We start from the raw sequence: 21,479 nt of genomic DNA on the forward strand, positions 1-21,479 counted from the left end.
GAACAGGTTTTGAAAGTGTTTTGGGAAACACTTCCTAATGAAGAAAAACAGACTAAAAACAAAATTATGCTTTTTGTTTTTGTGTGCCAGAAACTTATTTTTTTCTATTTATTTAAATTAAAAAAAATTTTTTTACAATGTTGTGTTGGTTTCTACAAAATTATGTTCTAAAATCAGTCCTTATCATCTGTTTATAAGAGACTAGTCCTTTTAAAAAAAAAAAACACAACACTTAACCTTTCCAGCAATTCAGGACTTTTTCAACTGAAGTGGGAGTTGGCTTTTAGCCAAGCCAAGGAAAATCTGGAGTCATAAAGATCTAGTTCAAATCATGATTCTGCCACTTACTGCCTCTACAACCCTTGGGCAAGTTACTGAACCTTCCTGACCCTCGGTTTCTTCATCTGGATTGTGGAACTACGTATCGGTTATCTGTTGCTGTGTAACAAACCTCCCCAAAACTCAGTGGCTCAAAGCCACCGTTACTTGCTGGATCACCATTCTCCGTTTGAGCCGGGCAACTCTTGCCTTGCTTACTCATGGCTCCAGCCATCTGGGCGGCTGTACTGGGGCTGGATCCAGGGTGTAAGATGGATTCATTCGCACGGTTGGTGCCAGGGTGCTGGCTGTCATCTGGGCCCCTCTCTCCACGGGCTTCTCGTCGTTGAGTTGTCTAGCCTGATCTTCCTTTGCAGAGGCATGAATATTCCAAGAGGGAGAAGGAAGAAGCTGCCGGGCCTCCTGTGGTCGAGGCTCGTCAGCACAGCTGTTGCATTCTATTGGCCAGAGGAAGCCACGAGGGCGGGGAAATGGACTCCAGCTGTTGATGGAAAGCGTTGCAAAATCCTGTGACCACGTTGTGCCCAGGGTATTTCTGCCTTTGTGTTCATTGTGATCACCGGGGTAACACGTGTAGAATGTTTCATCAGAGGATCAGTTCACAGACTCTATCTAGAGGGTCGAGAAAGAATTTTTCTCTTCTTTCTCCAGTTTTTGGCAAGATTGCATGTCTTAACGAGACATTCCCCCTGTTCACGTGCATCCTGATGCCAGTGATGTCTGGAAGCAATCTGCCAGCTCCTTATGCTTCAGCTACCCCAAGTATTTGTTTATTCACTTAATGATTTTAAAGAGGAGTAAGTCCGAGTTGGCAATAGTTCCAGTGTTGTTTTTTCTATCAGGTTTGCAAAGATTACTCTGGGAAGTTGTCTAAATCAAAGAGGAAAATACCTTATCAAATTCATTTCATGTCATGGGCTTCCCAAGTGGCACCAGTGGTAAAGAATCTGCCTGCCCATGCAGGAGACGCACGAGATGTGGGTTCAGTCCCTGGGTTGGGAAGATCCCCTGGAGTAGCAAATGGCAACACACTCCAGTATTCTTGCTTGGAGAATCCCATGGACAGAGGAGCCTGGCAGGCTGCAGTCCATGGGGTCACCAAGAGTCAGACACGACTGAGCAACCGAGTGCACACACACACATTTCATATCACAACACATGCTAAGTGGCAGCCTACGCTTTGGATGGAGTATTTCCTTTTTAATAAAAGAATCATGTAATCAATCATCCCGGGGAAAAGAAACACCGTTTATCTGTGTCCTTGAAATGAATGCTCAGCCTTGGCTGAGGGCACCGTTTTCCTTGGCGAAGTGAAGCTGGTCTTTCTCTGATCATATGCCTGTCCTGTGTCTAGCCATACAAAGGTAGAACAGTAACCCTGGGGAGATATGGTGGAGATGGAAAAAATGGACTCCACTAACCTCACAGCCACACTCACATAGCCTTTGGGGGCGAACGTCTCCGTGTGCCAGGAGATATCCCCTAGACGTAGGCTGCAGCCAACATATCCTCAGAGGGGTGAACATCCTAATCCTGGGATCAATAAAAGACAGCAACACCCTGGCCAAGTCAATGAGATAATTTTTTAATGGTCCCTGTTCTACTCATCTGGAGTCAAACAGTTAAACCGAGGGAGAGTTTCTGTTTATTGAATCGCAGCCATTCACTTTGAGAAGAGTCAAAGGTACACCTCAGCTCAGCTGATGCCACTCAACCGCCTTTGAGCACAGGCACACGTCATTACCATCATGGACTTCAGAGATACAGGGGACCCTTTCATTTGACAGATGAGGAAACCGAGGTCCTGAGACACTCTTACAGTCACACTCAACCAGAGACCGCAACACACAACCACAGCACCAGCCAGGCACACGAAACCCAGAGGCCGTGACAGCCCCGCCTGAGAAGTGGGCATGGAGTCAGAGCTGCTGAAAGATGCCGAAGGTGCCTTGTCTGCAGCATCATAAACTCAAGCCATTAAAAACCCTTCCTGCTCCAGGGATGGGGCAAAAGGGGAGAAAGTTTGGGGCAAAACCCAGACCAGCCCCAAGTACCACTTTTACTGGGGAAAAGCATACTTTCTAGGTGAGTAGGTACTGCCTTGTAGGCTGCCTTCTGCTACTGAGCCCCAAACCCTGACAAGGGAGGCTGAGATGCATCTGCTGTTTTCTGTAACCGTGGTCCGCCGCAAAACACCAGGCTGTGTCTCCAACATCGCAGGCCCTGTCAGCACCGCGGTGACTTGGAGGCCTGCGGAACAAACTCCAGAAGTGTAAATAAAACGTCTGTGGTATCGTAAAGCTGGCCCACGATGGAGCAGCTTTCTATGTCCTTCCGGATGTTGGAGAAGCCACTGCTGGGGACCACTAGCATCTAGGGCAGAATTCTGGTAGTGATCAATGCTCAATGAAATGAGCGAGTAGTTTCCAGATCAGAACTTGACCTGGAGTAAAGGAGGGAGGGAGCTGGTTCATCCTCTGCAGTCAGTCCATCACTATTGTGTGCGGATGTTACGTATTGACTATGTTACCTACTGTCTGTTACACATTTTAAAAAAATGATTGGCTGAAAACAATCCATGGGGTTGCAAAGAGTCAGACAAAGCATTTCTTGTCCTTACTGTGTATCGAAGGTCCTTTGAGCAACCAAAATAGCTATTTGTTATTGACACTGTTTATATCATTCCCACTTGCTTTTGTGTCACTGTTCCAAGAGGCCAAGAAGACCACAGGACTTCTGATAAGAGGTGAGCTCTGTGCAAAATGACAGGCTGAAACGGCCAGCTCTTGAGGGCTCAGCACACTTAGACCTGCCAGATGTCCACCTCTAGGATCTCTTCTCTCCTGCTTACATCAGCTTTTATGTGATAAGGAGATGAGACGGTGTCCCGCAGTCCACCAGGGGCGATCGGACTCATCCATACCAGGGAGGACAGTCCTGTAGAGGAAGTTTCCTGGGGGTTCAGGCTAACTGCTACGTGGAAATGACTTCAAGAAAGAGTAGTGACCGCCTGTCTTTAGCTGACTGCCCCAATGTCTGGAGAGAATAAAGCAAGCGGCTTGGAGGTATAATGGAAAGGAGGCAGGAATGACAGCTCAATAGTGTCCAACTCTAGATCTCTGCCAGTAAGCAGCACGGGCCTTCATTAATCCCAGAGCTGGTTTAAAGGCATTCATATAAGACGACGGTTGGAGGATGTGATTTCTTTGATTCCTCTGGCTCAGACACTCATTTTATTCTCACCCAGCCAACTTCATAAACAGGCATGTGTGTTTTTCATATTTTAAGGAATAAATGGCACGTTTACCCATTCCACTCTTATAATGAGAAAGTGAAAGAAAGTGAAAGTCGCTCAGTCGTGTCTGACTCTTTGCGATGGACTATACAGTCCATGTAACTCTCCAGGCCAGAATACTGGAGTGGGTAGCCTTTCCCTTCTCCAGGGGATCTTCCCAACCCAGGGATCGAACCCAGGTCTCCCACATTGCAGGCGGATGCTTTACCAGCCGAGCCACCAGGCAAGCCTGGTATAAAGAGAAATTTTGTGATAAAGCACTTCAGAATTTGAAACGTTTTTTTCTTGAAATGGCATAGTTTTAAAACTCTTCAACAAGAGTCTTGAAAGGTAAAACTTTCAAAACTTTCAAAAACGTTCACTGGCCTTCACTGAAAGGTAAAAGGCCGCAAGTTTAAAAGGACACACGGCTTCTCGGCGCCTTCTCTCGGGACAGGGAGCTGAACTCGGTGGCAAGCTTCAGCAGGTGTGTTACAGCCACTCACAGTTGCACGGGGACCCCGCGACCCACACCCTCACCCCTCGTTGTCTCAAACATGATATGCACTTCCTGCTCCAGAAGCCCAGGCCCAATGTCATACTTGAAGAATCTGGTTCTTGTGCCAGCTCTCTTCGGTACCATTTTTCAATTTCAGAAAGATTAAAACAGACAGCCACTGAAGCTGGTCATGTACCTGCTTTAGAAAAACAGCTACAGCGCTAATTTGCAGTAGAAATCTTCAGTTCCATTCAGAAGGTGCAAAAGATGGGAAAAAAAAAAAAAAAAAAAAGATGCTGCTGTATCACGTGTGAATGCCGTTGACCTGGAGTCATTCCTTATACTGTGTGAGGGGAAGTCAGTGTATGGTCTCAGCCTGGACATCCTGGAGAAACAGACCAACTCCATCTGTTGTAAATGACGTCCTGTCTTGGCAGGAAAACCACAGCTCAGGAGCTCAGGGGTATCACAAGCAATGCCAGAGGGGAAGCTTTGCTGCCTGCAGCCTCAGTAATGAAAGCGCTTTCTGAGCATCTCAGGGCATTCAGAATCTCATTTCCAGAGTTTGCCCAGGACCACAGTCTCCAGATCTTAGTTCTGCAAGCTCCCAGGTCAGTCACACCTGCCCCAGGGCCTCTGCTCCTCCTTCCTCTGACGCCCGACCTCCTGTCTGGCTCCTGCCTTGAAAGACATTTCAGCTGCTCTTGACCTGGGCTCCCCCTGGCAAACTCGCAAAATGCAGACGAGGCATCTTGTCCTCAGAGCACTCCTGGAATCTCAACAGAGTCAAATCCCAGCTGTGGACAAGTCCCCGGGGTGCTCAGGCCCAGCTGCGCTCTGTCTTCTAGGAGCAGTTAAAGTGCTGGACGTGACAGGGCCCGGAGCATAAAGAGGCCTCGGGTCGGTGAGACAGGAGAAAGTGAGCTGCAGTAACACCCGCCTCCCAGCCTCCTTTCCTGGAGATGACTAAAGTGAGCTCTGGGATTGACCTTCTTCAGATGCACTGTAAGGACTTACTGAATATGACCCAGCTGCAGAGGACAGAGGGCTTTATGCAACATTAAAGGCAGCTGGAGTCAAAGACCCTGTGGCAGGGAGTGAGCAGAGTGCCGGGCAACGACCTTGTGTGTCAGAATTTAATTACGCTTCTGCGCGGAGAACCAGCCATTTTAGAATGCTCCGATCAGCTCTGAAATGAGTAATTATTTGGAGAATGAAAACATCATCATAGCCTGTAACTTCTCCAACCCACACTGGGGTTTTGGGGTTTTTTTTGTTTGTTTCACTGAAGTGGGAGTATCCAAGGAAAGAGGTCCTTTCAAGCTTAAGTGCATTTTGTTAAGAGCTTAAGTCAAAACAAAGAAGAGAGCTGGTTGCATTGTTTATGGGGATCTTCACGTATCTGCAGACCCTGTTGCAATCAGGCTGCACTGGCTCAGCAATGATGGGACCATGGTCCTCAGAATGGCCAGCTCCACATGCGTGCGGGGCACACGGGCCAAGGTGGGCAGGGTCTGCAAGGGGAGGCGCGGCAGCTGCCCCGCTCTGCCTAGTCTCCGGCTGGCGCTGGACCCAGGGCAGCAGATGGGTACTGCTTCCTCCCTCTGCCATGGAGCTGCCCGTGCTGGCCGGGGATGCAGAGGGGTTGAAGGATGGACTCCAAGGGCACTGTGCCTCGAGAGGCCCCAGATCCACAGAGTGAGGCCCCTGCTGGAGGAAGTGAGCCAAGGCTAAGGGATACTCAGAAGCTAGCTTCCTTGGGCTTCAGTCCAGCCAGAGTCCTGTTGAATGCCTCCAGGTGTGAGGAATTCTCATGCTAAGGATATGAAAGACGATGAGAACCCAGATCTTCACAAAGGAGTTTAAAATTTAGAAGACATGTGCCAATTCCCCAAAAGGTACAAAGTTATTTGTCAAAACCTTTGAATCAGCAGTAAAACCTCAGGGCTTAGAGAAGAAATGGCATCGTCTGGGGAGCCTGCAGCAGAGACTGGGACTAAGAGTGGGTTTGAGTAAGTGGAGGAATTGAGGTTCCTTCTCTGAAGAACCCATACTGGCTGACGTGGAGAGTTCCAGAAGCCTGGGTAACACGCTGCTACTGCTAAGTCACTTCAGTCGTGTCCGACTCTGTGCAACCCCACAGACGGCAGCCCACAAGGCTCCCCCGTCCCTGGGATTCTCCAGGCAAGAACACTGGAGTAGGTTGCCATTTCCTTCTCCAATGCATGAAAGTGAAAAGTGAAAGTGAAGTTGCTCAGTCGTTTCTGACTCTTAGTGACCCCATGGACTGCAGCTTACTAGGCTCCTCCATCCATGGGATTTTCCAGGCAAGAGTACTGGAGTGGGGTGCCATTGCCTTCTCCAGGGTAATACGCAGAGGTATGCAAACAAATCCATTAACTGAAAGAAACATAAGAGATAAAGAGAGACAGAAAGACGGGTTATCAACTTTTTTTTTTTTAGAACAGCACAGATAAAGAGCCTGTTAAATTCTCAAACACACCATCAAGGTTTCAAATTTTCTTCTCCCCCAAGAAATGCCAAATACAATATCCACCTAATGAGTAAAACAGTCTAAGGCAGAGCTTTTCAGGCAGATACTCAGGACTCTTGTCCCCAGTCATCATCAGCTAGGACCCCCGAGTCACAACCTCTGACCTCCAGTTGTTGTTTTTTTTTTTTAATGGCCACTTGCCTCTTGTGATCATTTAGAGAAGAAATTGCCAGGCGGAGCCGTGTAGTGTTAGTCGCTCAGTCGTGTCCGACTCTTTGCAACCCCACGGACTGTAGCCCATCAGACTCCTCTGTCCATGGGATTCTCCAGGCGAGAATACTGGAGTGGGTTGCCATTCCCTTCTCCAGGGGATCTTCCTGACCCAGGGATCGAACCTTGGTCTCCAGCACTGCAGGCAGACTCTTTACCGTATAAGCTGCAGGGGGAGCAGTGAGGCCGCTTTAACACTGAACAGGCTTGCTTACGGCTCATGTGCATCATCTTCCTGTTGTTCCGTCTCTAAGTCGTGTCTCTTTTCAACCCCATGAACTGCAGCATGTCAGGCTTCCCTGTCCTTCACTAAGATCCAGAACTTGTTCAAACTCATGTCCATCGAGTCAGTGATGCCATCCAACCATCTCATCCTCTGTCGTCCCCTTCTCCTCCTGCCCCCAATCCCTCCCAGCATCAGGGTCTTTTCTAGTGAATCAGCTCTTTACATCAGGTGGCCAAAGTATCGCAACTTCAGCATCAGTCCTTCCAATGAATATTCAGGGTTGGTTTCTTGTAGGATCATTTACTAGTAACTTAATCACACTCTTCTTTAGAAATGCTGTGAAAGTTAGGAAATTTGAGCAAAGATATCAAAAAGTCATCTAAGAGGACAGAAGTTCTGTCACTTAACAGCTTTAACCACATACAGGTATATCCAGTTAAATCCCTTAGTACAGCCTCTTCACACATGTTTGGAAGAAGTCCCGATATCAGAGTACACAGGAAAAAATCACTTGACTGTCCCAAGACAGGAACCGAGCTCTCTGCTCTGCTGTACATTGCCAAGGATCCTGTTTGCGGATGCTGCTAATCTTATCTGAACGTATTAATAAAATCCCTCAATTTCCTTATAAGAAACATCATCACGGACAGAGTGGCAGGCTAACACTTGCTTCTGTAAAAATATCACTCCCTCTGCCTTTCCCCACCAAGAAAAATTATTGGCTGCTTCCTGAAATGTCTAGCTACCAAAAAAATCTATAAAGCCTCATAAGACATTAAGAATACAGATGAAAGTCAGGGCGAAACAAGCAATTAAAATAAAAAGAAAAAAACCCACTTAGTCTTAAGACAAGCTTCCTAAGGCCACCGCGTTCATCATCACAAATCATTTAGCAGATTGTTTCCTTTCCATCTGTAAAGTGAAGGGACGAGAGGCATTGGTCATTTCCAAGGTGTCTCTGTCTGGCGTTATGGAAAAGTATTACTCCTTCTTTCACTATCTTATTTCATGAAATATTTCTTGCTTGCATGAATGGTGGAGGACCCTAACTCTTCAATTAGCTAATAGGGAAACACACTCAGGAGGAAGTGGTGGAGGCCCAAGGGATTGAGATCCTATTTGATCCTTGTTGTTTACTTGCTAAGGCCTGTGCGACTCTTTTGCAATCCCATGAACTGTAGCTGGTCAGGCTCTTCTGTCCACGGGATTTCCCAGGCAAGAATACTGGAGTGCGTTGCTATTTCCTTTTCCAGGGGATCTTCCTGACCCAGGGATCAAACCCATGTCTCCTGCATCGGCAGGAGGATAAGACCACTGAGCCACCAGGGAAGCCCATTCTATCCCTGACACCACCCTAATGTGCATCCCCAGCTGCTACCACGTAGATTCAGTGATAAAGTATTGATTCTCCTGGGGAGGCAATCAACTCCCTGCTGGTAACGGAGGTCCCTTCACTGTGTCCTTGTTTAGGGCTGATGTTGGCCTAATGCTCTGCCTAGAATCATCTGAGTCCATAGCCACTATGTTATTTTGCTCAACAACAACCAAATACTATTCTGCTTCTGTCAGGAATAAAATTCAACATCAATAATGTGCAATAATAAGCAGACCCGGTTCACTCCAGGTTTTATCAATGGACTCAGATTTCAGGCACCAGATCAGATCTTATCCAAGGCAGGGCTTTCCCGCAGGACAGAGGTGATGAACCGGCCTGCCAATGCAGGAGATGCAAGAGATGCGAGTTCAATACCTGGGTTGGGAAGATCCCCTGGAGGAGGGCATGGCAACCCACTCCAGCGTTCTTGCCCGGAGAATCCCATGGACAGAGGGGCCTGGTGGGCTACAGTCCATGGGGTTGCAGAGAGTCAGACACCAATGAGCCCCCACACAGCCCTTTCCTAATGTTAAACTGCACTATTGAATTTTTAACTTGTTTTGAACTTTAAATTTGCCCACTCATTCAGAAGGGCTTTTTAAAATTGCTGTTATGGCTATTATTTTTCTAACTTTTGAAACCTGAACTCACACAAAGAACCACAGTGAGGAAAATTCCTCTGGGGCAAAAAAGGGGCCCCTGCCGGGGTCCTTCCAGCACTTTTCAAACCTGAACCCTCTTGTCTCAGCTCAGACAGGCTGCCCGGCTTAAACAACAGAGTTATTTTCTCTTAGTACAAAGTCCAGGATCAAGGCGTCAGCAGGCGCTCGTGTCTGCTGGGAGCTCTGAGCTGCAGATGGCCTCCTCCTCTGTCCTCACATGGCCTTCTCTCAGAGCTTGTGAGTGAGAGAGCGAGCTCCTGGAGAGAGAAAGCTACTTGTCTCTGCTTTTAAGGACACTAATCTCACTGGATCAGGGCTCCACCCTTATGACCTCATTTAACCTTAATCATCCCCATCAGGGGCTTCCCTGGTGACTCAGATGGTAAAAGAATCTGCCTGCAGTGCAGGAGACCAGGGTTTGATCCCAGTCAGGAAGATCCCCTGGAGGAGGACATGGCAACCCACTCCAGTATTCTTGCCTGGAAAATCCCATGGACAGAGGAGCCTGGTGCCGTGGGGTCTCAAAGAGTCAGACACGACTGAGCGACTAACACTTTCACATCACTTCATCTTCATCAAGGTCTTGTCTCTGAAGTCTGGGGTTTCAAAATATGAAGAGATACCGAAAGGTAGAGTGCAGTCACTTCCTTAGTCTGGCTGAGGGGAGGGAGCTTCCTGGGAGAGTCAGAGAGGAATTATTTGGGAAGCGGTGTGCTACTGGAGCTTCCCAGGTGGTGCTAGTGGTAAAGAACAGGCCAATGAAGAGGAGCCTGGTGGACTACAGTCCACAGAGCTGCAGAGTCGGAAACGACTAAGGTGACTTGGCACGCACACTCGAGTGTGCGGCTGATTGCCCGGTGCCGCTCACAAGTGGAGGGACAGTGTGACGGGAGGCGGGCGCGAGCCTACGTACGGGAAGCACTGAACAGTCAGTGAGGTTAAGCAGAGCCCCCTTGCAAACAGAGACTGTGTGTGTGTGCTGGGGAGGGGCTGTGAAAGTCAGGCCTCTGAGCCAGAACTGAAAACAGTCAAGAGCCGGGGTCTGATCAGAGAGCACAATGACGGGCCCGGCTGTACCATCCCTGGCCTCCGCAGGCCTTTGCATATATTCTTTCGGATTTGACTTACACCCCAAATGGCTGTGAGCGAGAGTCCAGGGGAGGGACTCTCGCCCCAAGACCACAGCCAGAGGAGAGGGGTCCAGGGCAGTGACCTCCCAGAAAATGAAAAGGAAGCTGCCCTCAGGGAGGTGTGGGACACCGGGACACTCCAGGGGCTGGGGCAGCTCATCAGTGCAATGTGCAAAGTGCTCTGGGTGTGCGGCTTCCAGAGAGAACAGAGGGTAGCACCGCAGCTGGGTAAAGGCACCAGGGCGGACCCCAGCCCAGGGCTCCCAGAGAGCCGGAGGCCCTCTCTACCGCCCGCCAACCAGCACGAAAATCGGGGCATCAGAGCCTCTGGCGCTCACGTGGTCCTTAAGCGGTGCCCTGGGCCCAGATCCCACCAAGCTGGTCCTGCAGCTGGGGGGCCATCTTCTTCACTTTCATGCTCCATCAGAGAAGTAAGTTGACTGCTGAGTTGAAATATATGAGCCTGAGCCAGAAAATCACCCCACTGCTTCTGATTAGGGTCACAGCCAACCCCCCAAAGTGAAATGTGCTTTTTCCTCTTTTTGGTCCACAGTGGAGCCAGGCCAAGACTAACTTACTTCCTTTCAGAGGTCGGCTTGCTGAAGTGCATCAGACAAAGCTGAAGCATTTGGCACAAAGTTCTGTATTCTTTGCACCATCACATGACTTTTCCTTACATGTTTCTTTTTGCTCTTCTTAAAAAATATAGGTCATAATTCTTTGACAGTGATTTTTTAAAATATACCTACCCATATAGTAGTTCTATTAAATACTAAAGTAAATGAATAGGTGAAATGGACAGTCAGTAGGAACACCAGTGTCTTTATACCAAGGTTGATTTAACCTAATATTTTCTCTCTGATATACACCCAAGAGTGATGCTCAAATGGTCCTGGCCTGGGATTTTGTTAGAAATGAAAATCCTTAGGTCCCACCTTGAGAATTACTTAATCAAAATCTGGGAGAGAGGCCCAGCTGTAAATGTTGTCTGGACCCCGGTCAGAGCTCACTACATTTATTTTTTAAATATCCATTCATTTATTTGGCTGTGTCAGGACTTTCTTGCCTCATGTGGGATCTTTCTTTGTAGCACACAGGCTCTCTAGTTGCCCTATGTGGGCTTAGTTGCTCTGCGACATGTAGGATCTTGGTTCCCCGACCCGGGATTGAAACCCACGTCCCCTGCATTGCAAGGCAGATTCTCAACTGCTGGACCACCAGAGAAGCCCCAGAGCTCACTGTCTTTAGATTCCTGAAGAGCCTAGTCTAGTCTAGACTTCAGCCACTGAAGACACCCGGCGATACCCCTCCATCTTTTCAGAACGACCTAAGAATGGCACCAGATGGGCCTCTGCAGTGGTTGTCTTGGCAGAGGTGGTATCTGGGGGAAAACCAAATGAACAGAACAGATTACGTGGCATCACTGTGGCATTCATCAGCACTTTCACAGTCACCGAGCATGAAAAGAAAGAGACCACGAAGCAAGCCCGTGACAGTGAGGGAATGTGTGCTGTTATAAACAGTGTCTTAGGGCATCAGATCAGCTTTGCTATTGAGTTTAAGCCGAGGCAATATTATGTAGCTGTCACCAATCTTATGCTTTTTCCCCCTCGCCCTGGTGAAGCTGGAACCAATTGTTGTTATAGGGAGACTAAATAAAAGAGGTCCTGGATTTCCTGTTACTACAGATCAATTCTCTGAGATGTTAGACTAATATCATATGTGCGTTTGGGTTTTGGGGGGTAACGTAATTAAACCCACGTGCAATGGCATGCAGACTTGGCCGCAGATTGTTTTGACAATGTTTCCAAGTGAATTACCTCAAGGGAAAAAAATGACTATATAACAGTACCCCCCAAACATCCTCTATCATGATATCACACTGATTTTTTTGGGGAAAAAAGTCTGCTTTATGAAAAGTGTCAAAATATGTAAATCAGTCAAGATAATTTATATTGTTTAGGCAAGGTTGGTTGGATTAACTTCATTCACTTCCAAACTTCACCCAATGTAGACAAGCAGGGTGACCCAGCCTTGAAATGGCAGGAAGCTGAAACCCAAGATAGTTTAAAGAGAATGAACTCTGAGCTCTGAACATCTGTGCTTCATTCAAGTTTTGAGACACTGAAGACTCTAAAGGTTCATGCGTCCCTGAGATGGTTAATGTTTCAACTTGGCCAGACTATGGGGACCAGTTGCTCGGTCAAACACTGGTCAAAATGTTGCTATAAAGTCATTTTTTAATGTGATGAACATTTAACTCAACAGACTCTGAACAAAGCAGATTACCCTTCATAAATGTGGGAAAGATTGAGGGCAGGAGGAGAAGGGGGTGATAGAGAATGAGATGGTTGGATGGCATCACCGACTCAACAGACATGAGCTTGAGCAAACTCTGAACATAGTGAAGGACAGGGAGGCCTGGTGTGCTGCGGTCCATGGAGCCACAAAGAGTCGACACGACTGAGCGACTGAACAACAACAAAAGTGTGGGCAGGCCTCACCCAATCATGAAGACCTTGAGAGCAAAGAGAGGGGTTTCCTCCAGGAGGAGGAGTTCTGCTCCAGACTGAAACCCAGAACCCCTGCTTATTCCAGCCTTCACACTCAGCACTGCGACATCAACTCTTGTTAAACCTCCTGCCTCCTGGTCTGTCCCGCGGGTTTCAGCCCTTCCAGCTTCCACAACTGCATGGGTCAACGTTCTACAATATGTCTCTCTCCCTCTAGATATGTATCCTATTGATTCTGTTTATCTGGGGGACTCTAATATAGCCCCCAAACCCTATCCTTTGACCTGTATTCTCTGTAACATTTACAGTACTCTCTCGTTCTGTTTAGTTGACATAATTTGTCAGAGAAAAAAAAAGTTGAGACACTTCCTAGAGCTACTGGAAATCTAAGTGCCCCAACTTCCCAGGTAGAGAATGAAGTTATTGATGTATTATGGTTCCTCCAAATTGGAGTAACTGCCATAAAAATCTGAAATTCTACAGAACTTTGTTTACATTTCCATTATTTATTATAGGATGCAATTCATCTATTTTTGTTATTCAGTTCACTGTGAACATCTTGAGGACAGGGACTGTCTGAATTTTTTAATCTTTAGGCAATGAACGTTAGATATATATTTTTACTAAACGAATGGTCAAAATCGTCAAATCAGATACCATTCTAATGCTCTTTTGCCTCTTCACAGCTCCTCCCTTCATGGTGGGACACTCTCTCTCTGTACTAAGCCAACTAGAACAGCAGCTGGAGTGAAAAGACCACACAGGTACCAGTAACTCTTGAAGGACCTCGGAGCTGAGTCATCGCTGGTTCACACCAGTGCCGCTCACTCGATGAGATTACAGCAACATTGGTGGGCATTTGCTGGGAACCGAATTAGACCACAATGCTTTTGAGACTGACTTCAGGGGTGATACTCTCACATAATTTATAGTATGGTGATGTGGTCAGATTCTCTACGCTTTCACACTTCTAGAACCTTACTGGAAATAAACTAATGACCTAAAATTGAAGCTCAGAGTCTTACTATAAAATATTTCCTTAATAAATCATTGACAAGACACCAAACTGCTAATGCTGTGCATTAGAGAAAATGAGCTCTAACTTTAAAACATGGTAATAGGAATTCTAGGGCTTCTCTGGTGGCTCAGATGGCAAGAAAAGCTGCCTGCAATGCAGGAGACACTGGTTCAATTCCTGGGTCAGAAAGATCCCCTGGAGAAGGGAATGGCTACCCACTCCAGTACTCTTGCCTGGAGACTTCCACAGACACAGGAGCCTGGCAGAGTCACAAAGAGTCAGATGTGACTGAAGAATTAATGCTTTCCCAGGAGGAATTCTACTGCCTAAAAAAAGCTTGTTAAAAATTGGGTCAACACCACTCACAGATTTCACCAACTTTCTTGCTCACAGTGTTTCAGTTCAGTTCCACGTGGATTCCAAGAAACGTATGTTTACACTTCTGCGTTCTAGTTTTGGAGAAGGTTAAACCAACGGTCTGCTTTGATGTTGTGTTCATGAAATCGACTGCACTGCAGCCTGGCACGACGTTTAGTACCACGGCTCCTGTGGCATCCATGCGTTTGCCCAACTGGAAGTGCGGAGAGACCTTTCAGTCTAGACCTCCAGGTGGCCGACTCTTCCTCCGGTCAAAAAGCAGTAATTGATCCACTGTTCTAGGCTGAACTGTGTTCCCCACCCAGAATCCTCTGTTGAAGCCCCAGTCTCAGAATGGGACTCTACTAGTTAAGACGAGGTCACACTAAGACTCCTTGCAGCGCTCGTGGTAGAGAGCCCACCCGCCAATGCAGGAGACGTAAGAGACGCCAGGTTCGACCCCTGGGACAGGAAGGTCATACTAGAGTGGACCCCTAACCCAACACACTGGGGTCCTTATAAAAGGGGGCAGTCTGGATAGACATCCCATGAGGAGAACATCACGTGAAGAGGAAGGCAGAGATCGGGGTGATGCTGCAGAAGCCAAGGGGAGGTCAAAAGTGGGGAGAGGGGATGGGCCATGTTCTCCTCCATTAGCCCTCAGAGAGAACCCACCCCCGACACCTGGATCTCGGGCTTCTAGCTTTGAGAACTTGAGAAACAGTGAGCTTTTCCACAAGCCGCCCAGCGTGTATTCCTTTGTAGCAGCAGCCCTAGCAAACTAATCCACACTCCTACCTGCAGGGCACAAAGTTCATGCAAAACACCACAGAAGGGCAGACAGCACACATCACAGGGTGCAGGGTTCAAGAGCAGGACAGGGTCAAGATAGATCACGCCCCTCCCTAGATTACTCAGAGAGCCAACAGCCTGGATCTAGTGGGATCCACTCAGGATCACTTGAATCCACTCAGGACAACAAACCTCTGGGAATAGTGAGGACACGTCTTTACAAAAGTGGCCTTGGAGACTGAGCATATCCAACAAACTCTAATCCAGATCTTGACACCAGGAATGAATATCTAATACAAACTAGCGTAACATGACCAGACAAAAGACTGCTGCTGCTGCTGCTAAGTCGCTTCAGTCGTGTCCGACTCTGTGCGACCCCATAGACGGCAGCCCACCAGGCTCCGCCGTCCCTGGGATTCTCCAGGCAAGAACACTGGAGTGGGTTGCCATTTCCTTCTCCAATGCATGAAAGGGAAAAGTGAAAGTGAAGTTGCTCAGTCGTGTCCGACTCTTCACGACCCCGTGGTCTGCAGCCTACCAGGCTCCTTTGTCCATGGGATTTTCCAGGCAAGAGTACTGGAGTGCGGTACCATTGCCTTCTTGAGACAAAAGACAACAGAACTTGAAAGTAAAGGGGAATGGAGGCCAGATGGCCCTTGGAGAGTCCCATTGCTCATGTCAAACTGAAGCCAACCGCACTGTCGTTATTTCACCCGTGCGCCCTCAGGCCCCATTAACCCGTGCCGTGGGAGTCATTCATAGAGTCCTAAGTCAAGGTGGTGGGCGAGGATCCAGGACACTGGACCCAGCCGGCTTCGGCAGCCACAGGGCTGCGGGTGGGCAGTGCCCACTCCCATGGGTGATGTCTCCCCACCCATCTTTTTTTCCCTTCATATTTATTAGCGCACAAATTACATCTGGTAAAACCCACCTTATTCAGTGTTCAGTTCTCCAAGATCTGATAAGCATAGAGTCAGTAACTAGCATCACCATCAAGACAGAACAGTTCTGTGACCCACAAATCCTCCCCTCCCTGCACCTTTAACTGACACCTTCCCATCAGTCCCAGGGCATTGTCTTTAATTTTTTTTCTGTTCCTTTAATTCTTCCTCTGCAAGAATAACACAGAAAGGAAATCACATAGGAGGCTGTAGCCTTTATGCGTCTGACTTCTGCCACTTAGCATAACGCACCTGAGATCCAGTCAGGTTCTTCCATGTAGCGGTGGCTCATTCCTGCTGTTTGCTGAGCAGTATTTCCACGGTATGGATGCACCTCAGCCTTGTGCATCCCCCCAGATGCAAGATCTTTGGCCTGTTTCTGGTTGTTGGAGATTATCGACATAAGCTACTATAAATACTTGCATACGCATTTTTGTGTGGACATACGTTTTCATTTCACTTGGCTAAATACTCAGGAGTGGAATTGCTGGGCATATGATGAATGTATGTTTAACTTTGTAAGAAAATGTCAAACAATTTTCCCAAATGGCTGTACCATTCAGATCGTTGTTTTCAAATAGTTTTTACTTTTTCCTCCCCTACATGGGCTCCACAGTCATTTTTCCCTGAATGTCAAGTGTAAAGTAAGTCAGCAAATATGCTTTTTGGTGAGTGGCTTCATTAGAAATGTCAACATTAAATGGGGTAGAAGTCTGAGGCTTGTCAGAAACCTTGACATTTATGGCTAAGGCAGAAAAAAACACCAAAGCTGTAAGGAGACAGAGGCATAAGACTAAAAGCTACTTCTCACTCCATTTGGTTCTGATTCAATGCGGGATTGTATCACTTTTGCTGTCTCCCCTGCAGTGAGGAGCTGTGTGTGGAGCCAGGACGTGGCTTTTGCCCCCCCTGAAATTGTTCCCCATCCACTCACCCCCCCACCCGCCGCCCGCCCCAACCACGGGCGCCTCGTCAAGGCTTCTGCCTCTGAGCCAAATAAATGAACGATCCTTTCAAAAGGATGGAGGAGGTGAAACGCACCCATTTGTTAGGAGTTCCTGCATCTTATCCAGACTGCCATTTCCCCAGGGATCTGTCTGTCCTCTTTCAGAGCAAGGATGCCAACAAGTCTGCAAGTGCACACTGCCGACCCGAAGAGGGGCTTTTGTTCTGACTCCTCCGGAATCCTTTTATCCTTTGAACTCGACTCCTGTCGCGGATGTGGCTCTCTGCACGGGACCCGGAGAAATCCCGTAGCACATCTGAATAAAGTCCGGCTGGCTGGCATAAAGGAAACCCAACACCCTTGTTCCTTCCTCTGAAGGGTCCCTGGGCACAGCTGGGCTTGTGGGAAGCAGAAGTGTCTGTGACTAGCGTTTGAATGTCCTGAATTCAGACGCAGATGGGGAAGGGGTGGCAGAGTTTGAGAGAGAAAGGCACAAGCATTAAGACACACCAGTGAGCTCTGAAGCAGGAGGAGAGGTGTTGGGGCCCCAGGGCTGGCACATCTATCTGGGATGCTGCTTTAAGTCTCTAGGTAACAGAGATGAAGCCGGTCCTCTCTTCGGCCAAAGCCAAGTCTGGCAGTACAATAGGGGTCTGAAGTTTAATTTGGTAAAAGGAAAGCTCCCTGGAAAAACATGACAGGCCAATGTAAGCTGCCCATGATTGACGGCACTTCTGCTATTCTGCCAGTTCTAAAGCTCATATCACAAAGTCTTCCCCAAACATCGTAGATCATATTTGATGAAACTATACTCCAATTTGCTTGCCATGCAGATGGAAGCATTAGTAAGATTTGTGGATTTTTAAGAATCAATTCTATCCATGAAAACATGAGTAGGTTATATAGACTACATAACAAGCCTGTGACCCACATACCCCATGTATCTAACTGGGAAAACTCACAAAGACAGGAGTTGTAGTATTACTCTAATGAATTAATTTTGAATAGATGTAGAGAGGAAAAAAGTCAACGATGTGATCCAACTGAAGCACAATCCCACAGGGCTGAGATAATTTAGAGGATACTTGCCTCTATTATTAAAAACACGAAGAAGGTCACAGTACAAATACGGATGTTTGCCATGTTGCCAGCTTAAAGACAGAGATTAATTTCAGCCTCACTGACATCTAATCACTAGGTTCTCACAGATGGAATGTTATATAATTTCTTATTCAACATCTCTCAAAACACAAGAATCCCCTTGACAAAAGCTTGACAGGCGATTCATCTCTGTTGACAACTCCTATAACTGCGTGTTTGGCAAATGCGCTTATTAGCTTCTCGGTTTGTTAAAATTAGCTAGGAAAGCAAGAGGAATTCTAGCACAGAGGTGAAATCAGCGACATTTGACAGTTCCATAAAGACACGAACAGGACCTGGATCATGAACCTCATCAACATCCCCCAAGAACAGCTTCCCCAACTTCAGCTGCACGTGGGAATCTCGTGAGGATCCTTAAAAAAGGTGGGTTCCTGGATCCGCTTCTCCAAGATGCTAATGTCCATGCTTTTAAAGCACCTGTGTCTCCTGGGTGCTTTAAAAGCTCCTCGCTTTACATGCAGTAGAAGCTGAAAACTACCACTCCTGTGGTCACAAGTGAGGACACCTTTCATTGAATCACCCTTCATAATACATCTGTCCACATGGCAACCAAGTGACGCCCCTCCCAGAACACTGAATTCCAGAGGACCTTCATCACCGCCTGCATTGCGTGCGGCACTACACACCCGCCTGGAACAGGGCAACTGAAGGAAACGTTCGGGGCTCCAGTAGCCTCAGTGAGGTCCAGCTGGGACTATCCCCGAAGAGCGGCGTTCTCTGCCCTGTCCAGGGATTCCTATTTTATAGGACCCAACTCTCGCTGTTGGAAGAGGACACGCCTTGCGTGTACTGAGCTACCAGTATCCGCCTTCACTTTACTAGAATAACTAGTGATGCTGAGTATGCGCACACACACAAGAGAAAGGCACCTCTGGGCATCTGAAGACAGGAGAACAGCCTAAGAAAATCATTCTGAAGCGCCTCTATTTCCCATAACTGAAAGACAGCCAATCATATCTGACTTGAATAGAATTTATTTTCTACAGAAGACTGTCTAAGAGGGTGAAGCCACTGTTGATTACTGAAAGTCTTAGGATTAGAAAACACTGGAAATATTTTAGTTCAACATTCTCACCTGTGATATTAGGCCATCGAGGCCAGGAACCTAATGACTTGTAAGGCATTAGCTGCTGGCTGGGCCAGGATGGGGGTGGGGGCCCCCCAAGTCAGCCTGTCCTCCTCCCTTTGGACTATCCTACTCGCCTCCAGTTCTATGCCCTGCCATGGTCAGCTGGGCACTCAAGGGCCTGCCATGTGCTGGCCAGGCTCCGGGCCTGACAGCAGGGGGATGAGAACTGGCACCAGAGCGTTGTGCTCTTTCCTTTGGTTCCTTTCATTTCCTTGCATTTGAGCAACAGTTGCCAACGCATCTGAAGCTAAAGCGACAGCTTTTCATCTTGCTTAACACTGCAAGGCCGAAAAGCAGAATATAAGGTGACAGGAGAATACCAACTTACCCAACAGAGTTTCTAGTTCTGGTGGGAAATGTTCAAGGCGTTCCCACTTGTGTCCCCTCAACTTTCTCGAAAAGTCCCAAAGCCTAAAGCCAGGAATAAGTCACGTGCAAGGGGAGCCAGAAGACCTCAGATTGGAAACGCCCAGACTTAGAGGGTAACAGAGGCTAATCCTGTCTTCCTCTGACTTACAGATGTCCCCATGGTGGCTTTTTTTGGGTAACTTAAGGAAAAGAGGGATCGAAGTGGGGTTTTCTGGTCCTTCCAAATACACCTATCACTAGGGCGGTCTCAACCCCAGGACTACTGGCATTTGGGTCTGGTTACTTCTTTGCTGAGGAGCAGGAAGGGACGTGGTCTTGAACCTTGTAGGGCATGCAGCAGCATGCCTGGCCTCTGTCCTTAGAGGTGAGTAGCACGCACGCTCCATTGCAACGACCCAAATACTTGATATGAAAATGCTGGCATTTAAATGTGTTTTGTGGACTTCCCTGGTAGCGCGGATGGCAAAGAGTCTGCCTGCCATGCAGGAGACCTGGGTTTGATCCCTGGGTCGGGAAGATCCCCTGGAGAAGGGAAAGGCTCCCCACTCCAGTCTTCTGGCCTGGAGAATGCCATGGATGGAGAAACCTGGCAGGCTATGGTCCACAGGGTTGCAGAGTCAGACACGACTGAGCGAGCAGCACTTTCACTTTGTGTAAAAAGACCTCGAAGATCTGTTTGGAGGCCTCAGCAGAGTCCGAGGAAAGAGAGACTCCTGGCTTCAGGAGTCTGGTGCTTCCGCTCAGCTCCAAGCACTTCCGGAGCCAGGGCGGAGGAGGGGGCCCCTGCGGAGCCACAGGGTCAGACCCTGATGGCTGTGGGGCAGCCAGACGCGCTCATACACGGGTGCTGGGTCGGGACTGCCCTCAGCAATTCTTCTACGAGTCAGCAGGAAGAATCCCTCTGCTTGGTTCCTGCGTGCCCGACAGGGTACAGCGTGTGTGGGAGCTCCAGCAGCGGGCACGGCGTGGGTGCCCCAGGCACGCACCCCCGCTCCTGCAGCGATCTGCAGCCCAGCTCCAGCGCCCAAGTCGCCCAGGGCCCGGCAGTGCCCAGCCCGTCAGCGCCCCCCAGCCTCCCCGTCAGCCGCTGCGCCCTGAAGGGCCACGTGGGCTGTGCCCCTAGAGAGGCTGCGGGCAGAGTTCAGGGTAGGAAACCACCCACTTCCTCCCTGCACAAACCTGCAGCAGTGCTCCACTGGCACAGGATCGCAGCAGCTTCTCCACCAGCCGCTGAGCCCCAGCCATGCCATCTGCAGCAATGTCTGGGTCTCACCCTGAGGGGGCTCCTGGAGACGGGGCTGGGGTCTTCTCCCTGAGAGCTCAATCTCAGCCCTACAGACTGTACACAGCCAGTCCCTCATATTGTCAACTCGCAAACCTGTCTGAAACACCTTACTTCCTGGGAAAGTACAGTTCATCAACACAGAGCACATTAGAGAGAGAAAGCTCACACAGGCCATCTTCACATAAGAACAGAAAGTTACCCCCCACAAACTGGTTTTGCTGAGGTATTCTACCAAAGCATTAAAGAGGAGATGGAAAAAGTGAAAGTCACTCAGTAGTGTCTGACTCCTTGCGACCCCATGGACTATACAGTCCATGGAATTCTCCAGGCCAGAATCCTGGAGTGGGTAGCCATTGCCTTCTCCAGGGGATCTTCCCAACCGAGGGGCTGGACCCAGGTCTCCCACATTGCAGGCAGATTCTTTACCAGCTGAGCCTCCAGGGAAGCCCCAAAATGAGATCCAATATTAAATAGCCTACTGCTGATAGCCCCCCAAAAGTATTACAACCAACATCACAATATTGATATAAATTTCCAAAAGGAGATAGCAAATAGACTCTAGTATCTCAGTAAAATGCACCATGGCCAATTGTATTTAGGAAATCCCAACTGGGATGGACTCCAGAAATGCACGTTAAGTTCAACAGTAGGAAGTGCATCAATAAGTATAATGTGTTAACTGATCTAGAAAGAACCGTA

At 48.2% G+C, this 21,479-nt stretch overlaps 1 protein-coding gene across 1 annotated transcript in view; it reads right to left on the bottom strand.

Moving 5' to 3' along the window:
• CCBE1 (collagen and calcium binding EGF domains 1) overlaps positions 1-21,479 on the bottom strand; it is a 244,193-nt gene that overhangs the window by 125,518 nt on the left and 97,196 nt on the right. The gene's annotated exons all lie outside the window — the stretch shown is intronic.

The sequence above is a fragment of the Bubalus kerabau genome, chromosome 21, assembly GCF_029407905.1.
Source record: "Bubalus kerabau isolate K-KA32 ecotype Philippines breed swamp buffalo chromosome 21, PCC_UOA_SB_1v2, whole genome shotgun sequence".
Taxonomy (NCBI): Eukaryota; Metazoa; Chordata; class Mammalia; order Artiodactyla; family Bovidae; genus Bubalus; species Bubalus kerabau.